The sequence below is a fragment of the Syngnathus acus genome, chromosome 1, assembly GCF_901709675.1.
Source record: "Syngnathus acus chromosome 1, fSynAcu1.2, whole genome shotgun sequence".
Classification (NCBI taxonomy): Eukaryota; Metazoa; Chordata; class Actinopteri; order Syngnathiformes; family Syngnathidae; genus Syngnathus; species Syngnathus acus.
In genome coordinates, this window is record NC_051087.1 from 6,821,523 (window position 1) to 6,830,772 (window position 9,250).

Consider the following 9,250-nt stretch of genomic DNA (forward strand, 5'->3'; position numbering starts at 1 on the left):
CCAAAGGTATGGATTGTGCGCGCACGGTGGTAATAAAAATACAGACGAATATATTGATTGTGGATGGACAGGTCCACAACACACATAAAGGCAAAGGATGAAATGAGAATTCACTCGCTGAAGGAACGGAAATTAAATTCAACGCGTTGACTGACTTGAACACAATAAATCGTGTGTGCGTGCGCGTGTGTAGCAGTAAGCGTCAGCCTTGGTAATAAAGTGAACCAAACCCAACCATGCACTATACAGACAGGGCAGGATGAAACGCGGTGAAATTAAGGTTTAAGAGAGAGATGCCGAGACTTTTTAAAAACATGGGATTTTAGATTGATTGTTGGAGATTTTTTCAAAGCACATAACGCCCATAACACTGAGGCTGATGCAGAGCATCTGTCCTTTTCCATGTCTCCTTTTGGTTGGCTGTGTAGACCAGGGGCGTAGCCAGAATTTTTTTTTTTTAGTGAGTGCGTGTCGCAAGTGTTCGTATGCGTCATTTTTTTTTTTTTTTTTTTTTAAATCATACCATCAACAGTCATGGTTTCATGGAATAAAATCCACACATATTTAGAACAATGCCCACCATACTCACAATCTAGCAGGAACAAGTGCAAGAAAAATGTTTTGCTGAGCTTACTTTACTAGATAATGTCATGTTCTTTGCCATTACTTTGCTTTATTCCACTGTCTCATAATCCTCTTCTATTTCATGCACCAATTGGGTAGCTAACAGCCAATCACTGCAATTAAAGTTCCCCAAGGTGTTGGGTTGACAAGGGGGGTAGCCAGAGAATGACAATGGCCAGCACCAACTACGTAGCTCCGCCCCTGGTGCTCACCAAAATCAGACCAAAGAGTACCCAGTTTTCCACAAATATCACAGTTGGGACTGTTTTGATTTACCCGACCCAATTAACGCCTTCCAGAACAGACAATTTTCATACAGCCCAGTTCTGAATCTCACTTATTGTGCAAATGTTGTGACCATTGGAGTAAGTGAATTCTTCATTTTTACTCGGAAAGAATGAAGAAGCATTTCTCACATTGACCTTGCAGGACTTCTATGATTTCCCACTTTGGAAAGAATGTATAGATAACACAATCCTCTCAGGGTTTTTACCCTCTGCTGCCGAGCTAAAAATGAAAAGGTGAGCACTTCCTGAGCTCACTGCACTGGCAAAATGCTCTCAAGTGACCTGCTGACCAGTGAAAACTCTTTTCTTTACATTGGGGGAAATTCAGTTTTTCATCATGCTGCAAAAAGCATATGCAATTTCCTGAACGACCGATGTTCTTAATAAATTTAGAAGGGAAATCCAAACATTTAATTAGATTCAGACGTTTTCTAACCAGTTCCCCTGTTTGTGCATACTACTGCAGTTATGCACACAAAATGTCTTCATCCCTAATTATTTTGGCATTAAGGAAAAGTAAAGCAATTCTTGATAGAGTTGTAATGATTCCAAGATTTATCATTTACACCTCCGCCCAATTTGATTATATGGAATGAGTTTAAAAAGAAAATGTCAACAGGATTATGCAAAAACAAAAAAAAACCTCTTTCCTTATTCTGATTCTTGTTTAAATTTAATATACATATGACTTAATCCTACAGGTTTCCTTTCATTTCTGTTGAGAACACCTTACTCAGACATAAAACTACTTTGTGATGACAGTATTTTTAATAATTATGTGTTTGGGATGGAACACCAGACAAGTCGATTGACGTGGACCTGTCTGGATCAGTGTGGTCAGACCCGCCTGGAGGAAGAAATCAATCAATCACACCCACATAATAAAGGCTGAACAATCACCCTGAGCTATGTTGACCCCGTCTGCAAATTTTCCACAGTGACATTATCTTTAAGATGATCCGGTAATTAAATCAGAAGCGTTTGACGACGAACTGTAGGGTCATTCAGTGTGACTGTATAAAAATGATATAGTGAGTCTACTCTATTAAGAAATAACAGTAAAACCGCCTTGATGATAGTGAAACTGAAAACATGACCAAACTGAGAATGGTTTGCAAAATTAAAGCTCTCACACATCTCACGAGTATAATAATATATTATGATAATAGCGTAAACATCCGGATTCCGGAATGAAATAGAGGGAAAGCGAGGATACAATCAATTTGTGGAGAAGCATTCATAGCATCCCTCTGCATGGCAAGATAAACTCCTCCCATTACCAAGGCACAATGCAGCGAAGGTTTTTCCATTAAGACTCCGACCGCAGCCTCCCCAGCCTCTTTGCAAGCCATTAACTCAGAGATTAAGTAACCCCCCGTTTGCAGACTGCCTCACTTATGCAACTGGAAGTTTTAGCATTTGGGTTTGCACTGGTTGGGAATTTGCATACATTTTGTGATAAAGATCGAAATCCTGCTTATTTACTCATGCTGGAAACACATTCCTCTGCAGCTTTTACAAAATGAAAGTATCTTCTGGAAGAGTGGCTCCAATTTTCTGTGGTACATGTACTTATTAGATTACAACTGTGAAGATCTTATATCTTATCCGCTCTTCAGTGAGTGTCATTCGTGCTCCCGACCGAGGCCAGTAATGTAATTGGCGTTTCTGTTTAATGGCATGCTGGGCCGTAAAATTGTCTGTAAACAACGTCATGTTTTTTTGTCAGAGGTAAATAAATTGGATTGCCTTGGAAATGAGTGCAAATTTTTATACACACTCCAAGTTGTATTCACCAGGTTATTTTCTAGCGGCCTCTAGCAAATACAGTATTAAAGGTTCAAAGTCACAGAAACAGCACAAGAGGTGAATTAACTTGTGAGTAGAGTGAGAGATGAACAGCCAGAAGCTATATTAGAATTGGATATTATGAGTATGAAAAAAGCTCTTCTGACTTTGGGTCTATATTACTAAATAAGTCATTTTTGTACAGCTGAAAAAATGCTCACTTTATTTTGTTTATTTTTAAGGGTTTTTAGCTCCAGTCGAGTAGGGTAATTTCTTTATGACATTGAGAGAAGAGGAAATAACAAGGTGAATGATGTTTTTTCGTTACTCATGATTTGTCCGGATTCAATCTTCACGATGATTATGCACAATCTACACGGTCAACAATGTAGGTCGTTGCCGTTATTTATAACAGTGGGGAAACTGATGTCGTATAGAGTGTAAAGGATTTCCCCAGCGACATTCAAGGAAGGAGCCAGACCAATTCTTTAACAGATGAATCTGTAACACTGTGATGCGTGACACATATTTTGCTCCCCCCCCTCTAGACAAAGTGTCGACTTTGCATCAGCCAGACCGGGAAAGAAATTTTGCAGGAGGAAGAACATGGCTTGAAAATAGATTGTTTAATGATTATATTTGTAGCACAAATAGACCCTAGGATTGTCATTGTCAGTTTCATATTTTACAATGGCAATTTGGTCATGTATGGTCAAGGTCACTGGTGTAGCTAGAAGGGGGGGGACCGCAGGGGCACTAATCCACATGCCCCCTGAAATAGGTTTGGACTCCCAGGTCCCAGGCCAGATAATTGCCGAAGTCGTATTTTACAATCAATTTTTTTCTACATGATACGTTTATCAGTGTTTCATTAAGATTTTTAGGGGTTTGGGTATTTTATTTTTGTTTTATTTTGTGAACAACCCTGAGATATCCTTGGCCACCTCATGCTCTCAACCGCTACCCCCCCCAAAGAGAAAAATTCTAGATGTGCCAGTGGTCAAGTTATGGTAAAGGCCTTATAGCAGGGGTGTCAAATTCGATTTCTCAAATCAGGCCACATCATACTTATGGTTTCCCTCTGAGGACTATGACCGTGAACCCACATGCAGTACAATTGCCTCATACTATCACACATACACAACAAATGGATGTATAACTACAAAGTAGCTTTGAAGCTAGTAAATAAATGTTTGTCCAATTGTATTATTTTTCAATTAATTTTGAAAGTCGGTCTGGTAACAAAAAATGCTTGCAATAATGTGTTTCCGCTAAAAGGAGGAGGCAAGTTCTTATTTTATTCTAGCAATGGTGTCATCTTAAAAAAACCTTTAAATTAACCTCATCCATATCAATGACAGTGGATGAACTGAATTTTATGAATGAATGGATAAAACAGCAGTGGGACGCGAGCAAGTGCATTTTTAACAGGTGGTGAGTTGTTGAGGCTTCTGCAGGGTGGCAGTTGGTGTCACAGGTGCTGCTTGCGCTACACATCACTCAGCTTTAGAGAGCATCATTGGCCAAGCTGGCGGTGGAGTGCCAGTCTGTCAAGGTGCATTACTCTTTTCACCATGTGTCACATCCCCCAAATTTAGCCCAGCATGCCCCCTGGACTTGCATGCAAAAAAAAAAGGAAACAACTCCGCTCTCACACTGCCTCAACTCGTGCATCCTTCCGTCATTGCTCTCCTCTACTAGCAAGCACCTCACCTTCCACTCTCCCTTTTCCCACATTTTATCAGTCTTTCGTCGTCTCTTATTCTCACGCTCTAATGCTGCCCTGACACAGACAGATCCCATTAACCCTACCTGTGATTTGTCCTTAACTCTGACAAGCAGGGGCAATGTGCAAAATGTTTTTTTTTTTTTTTTTTTGGGCCTAATCCAAATTCAAATTCAATGTCACCGAACAATTTTTCCCATTTTCTCCTGCTTTGTGACAGGCCCCGGTAACAATTCACGAATGAAGTAAATTACCCTTGTCAAATAAAATGACTGACTGACAGTGATATTCTCCAAGGGCACATAGCGGATATATTTTTATTTTTCTCGCTCTTGTTCTTTTTGGGCATTTTCTTGAAACCAGACGCTCTTGTTGCAATTCAGTGTTGCGATTAAAGAACCATGTCATAGATTTTGGAAAAGAAAGTGAAGTGTTAGTAGGCTTAATGGATTGGGGAAGGCTTTGCGTGCAAGCTAGCAGGCAAACATCATCTGCTCTGTCTACTTTCAAATGTGACACGTGTTTTTAATCATTTGGAAAAGTGAGTATGTTTTAAATGTAAAGCAGCTTATAAATAACAATATTCAATATTTACCATTCATACACTACATAAATATTTTTTTATTTGATGCTCAGGCTGCAGGGTATCTGTTAGAGTTTCAAATCCAATTTCAACAAAAGCCATAGTGCTGATGCATCGTAAAACATTTGAAAATAGGCAACTCTCTTAAGGGGTTGAAAATAACACCTACACATTGATTTGCTTTAGGCTGGCTATAATTAATTACACACACCTTTTTTTCCTACCTCTTTTTCCATTTCCCTTTTTGTTCCTCACCCTGCAATGATAAATAATCTATCTTTAACTCGGTTTGCCCCATCAGCATATTCCCAGTGTGGCCCAGAGGCAAGTCAGTGGAGAGGCCGGAAAGATGGAGCGAGAGAGAGGGAGAGAGCGAGAGAGAGAAGGGCAGAGATGAGCCGACCATTGCAGATCAGGAGAGTAAAGGTGACTTGCAAGGGGGAAAACCGAGATCAAACAGAGAAGCATATGCGCAAAAAATGAAATGCTTGAGAACGAGATGGAGAGATATGTGTGAAAGCGAGATAAAGAGGTACAGAGATAAATTAACAATGCCTGAGAAATCGACAGGAGTGAGAATAGACTTGAATGTCAGAACTATCAGAATAGCAAAAAATCAAATCTTTGAACCGGTCGTTAAATGCCATCATCTTTTCATATTACCATCCCAGCAATCAAATAGCAACAAAAGCGTCAAATGAGTTATGAGTGGAGGATGTAAGGAGGCATCGAGTCAGCAGTGATCGCAGGGAAGTGTGCAGTCAGCGCCCCGTGGCACCATGTCATGCTGTGCTTAATGAGGTAACAGGCCAGGCAATTAGTTCCTGATATGACATTATCACTCACCAATAAGTGAACACATCATTAACTACAAAATCCTTCCAAAAGCCTTTTTTTTTTAATTTATCTTGCCTCATCTTCCATGTAAACAACATACAATGGGCCAGACACCCTAAAGGTTATGCTGTATAAATTAAGTGTGATGCCTCATGCTCGGAGTGTGTCTGTCAAACACGTTTAATTGTTGCGCAGTTTAGTTTTCCCGTGCCCGGAGGAATGAATACAATTTGGTGAATGTTTTCATAATCTGGCTAGAGAGTTTTACCTGTGTGCTCTTTGTGCTTTTCCATTCACCTCTGCACTCCTCCATGCTCAGCCACGCCCACTTCAGTATTTACACTGCTTACCTCGGCGCACAAGAGTTTCAAATCATCAATCAGCCGGTAATATTTAGGCTCCTCCTAATGACTCCCGCTTTATTCTTCTGCTCTTATGCAGGACTCTCCAGTATGCTTCTGTGGATAGATTTATAATTTCCAACTCTGTCTGCCAGTCGCTTTCCTGATAATCGCCTCAGCCTTCTTAACTTGAATATGAATTGGCCCATCTTGCTTTCTCTTTGCTGGTCTCTGTTTAAAAAAAAAAAAAAAAATACTATAAATGTTCATACTGTGCCACACTGCCTCCAGCCAATCCTTTCCAAATATCAAAGCTGATTTTCCCTCCAAGTCAATAATTTCAAAGTAGATACTCCAATGGGAGCTGACTGCTGCATGAAATGCGACACATTTGAGCTAGTTTGTATGGGGAAGATTGAACCATTTCCACTCTTGAAAAAAGTGCTAAATAAGAACTTGGTTTGTATGAACCCAGCAGATTTGGGCATGACTGCATTTTGATTGCACAGAGCAGTAGCTTGGAAAAGTCGCTTAACAGAAGGAGATTGTATAATGAGGGAAAAATAAAAAAAATCACAACAAATTCAATTGGTTAACTGTATTTACACTGCGCTCGCGTATACTTTTTTTTTTTTTTACCATTCCAACAAAGATTTGTGCTGCAGTGTCAAGTAGAGACATTGCCACACTGAGTGACAAAAGAACACTCAACCATTTGGATCACTTTTGTTCGAGGTATCTACACATAATTACCCTTGCTTCTAAATTCGGCATTGATGAAGTACAGCCGATATTATTGAGTGAAGCCTAACAATTTGGACCGTGTTCTAATAATGGACACTGTCTTCACAGTGACATCAGAGTGTTTGTTTGACAAGTTGGCATTCAATAAAGAGTGGAGAAATCAGTAGGTAATTGCCAATGGGGGGAAAAAAGCCCCTAAGCCCTTCTCTGGCCTTAGCTGGGCTTGGTATGTATCAACATCAAGCATTGTTACATGGACTTCAGGCTTTAATGGCATCTACGTTTTGAAGCTGTTAGTTCATTAACCTTCTGAACCTTGGAAATTTCTCCACACTGTTTTGCTGCAGTGGCTTAACTCACCCTTATGGTCACCAATACATTACCTCAATCTGCTTGTTGACACCAAGTCAGTTACGATTACCATCTCATAGGGCCAAGATTTGGCGGCTGCAATAGCAAGCCCAGTGCCTGTTTCATGCACTGTTGTTCAAGTCCACCATGACCTTGCATTGCAAAGGCCAGAAAGATTGTTTTTTTAATGTCTACCTTTTCCACCCTGTTGATTCAAATAGCTCCGGCGGTAAATACAACTACTTGAGTTCTCGTACCAAGCACAGCACGAGGAAGTTAAATGCAAGAACATTGCATTTGGAAAGATGGTAGACACGCTGCATTGACGTCAATGTTTGCAACTAAATGGCTGGACATCATTTCAAAGATGTTACAGGGTCACAAATAGGGACAGTCTGTTTCTACAAAGACTACACAAATGTACCAATCGACTAAATCATTAGGACATTCAAACCAAATTGAAATAGAATATACTGTAAATACCTCTCAAGACACACTGCCCCCCCTGGGTCCACTTAAATTATCACTGCCCTTTATGTAGAACAGGCCAGCAGCATCTCTAATCCAAGCATATTTATCAGGATAATCACCTTTAATATATAATCCACAGGTTAGCTAAGGCTTCGCATACACATCTTGTTTATCATCCCAGTCAAACAAGGAGGAAATAAATATATTCTCTTTGCTCCTGTTTAAGAAGGTAAGACTGCAAAGTTGCTGTATTCATGAATGATAGTTAAGTGTCATCTTGTTTTGCTTTGGGATGCTCAATAATTTAACGCAGCAGGAATTGGCTATGGTTCATTTGTGAGTGTGTTCCAGAGCATGGTTTTTTTCCCAACACACTAATGACATTGACAGATATCTCTCTGCTTAATTAAATGGTTTTTTTTCGTTCCTCAATTCAACATTGCCACACCTCGAAAGGGTTTTGTTTTGGTCTGGTGTTTCTTCCCTGTTGCTCTCGACAACATCACTTAATTCAAATCCGACTCCACCTCTCCATTTTAAAACCGATCTGAGGAAAATGTTCTGCTTGGACTTTAAATTACAAAGTCAAGAATGGATGTGTGATGGTGAGGAAAAGGTCGAATTACCCCCAACCCCCTTATCAGTGTCAATGCTGATGAAGACAATCTCATTTTAGACCCTTGACACAAAATCAGTGGTGGTGAGTAAGCTGGGGTTGCTAAGAGGAAGCAGTAGAGAGATGTTCGAATCGGTGAAGGTAAAATAGAGTACCAGAACCAATTGCATTACTATCGGCTGCTTCTGTATTAGGCATTGGCTGGGTGCGTCCTTTGGGATAGATTGTTTCCAGACAGGAGGATAAAAAGAGATGTCAGGCCTTACCTCAACTGAACCCAATTTAGTCAATAAACATTCCCAATGAACTCGACTGATTTTGGGCTTTCTGCCTAGATAAGAAGGTGTTGTGATTATAGACAATTAGATTAATTAGGGGAAAATGAAACTATCCGAGGTTGAAGTTGTGTGTATGTATCTGTGCATTATCGCCAAATGTCATAGAAATACAGTTAATTATGTTAGATCAACAATGAGATCATTCATTCTCTCCAGTGGCTCTTGTGAAATATATTTAGACCATCTCCAATTAGATTCTAACCTCCAACACTCCACTCAGGCCCTTCAAGCAGCCTCTATTTTTTTTAATTCCCGAGGCCAATCCACGTGACTCCCGATTTCAATGTTTCAATTAGCGTGATTGGGATGTAAAATTGTGTGTGACCGCTCCATGATTGACAGCAGTTGACCACTTAGAGAAGAAAGTTGCAGGCACACAGTGTCACTCAACGCTTTGTGTTGTGTTTGTTGAGTCGGAGTGTGTTTGTTTACCCTGATGGGATTTGCACTCAAGCGATGACAATGAGAGCAATTATTTGGAAAAACAACAAGAGATCACCACAACAAAAACTCCAAATATTGTTTTACCCATATGTGTTCAGAA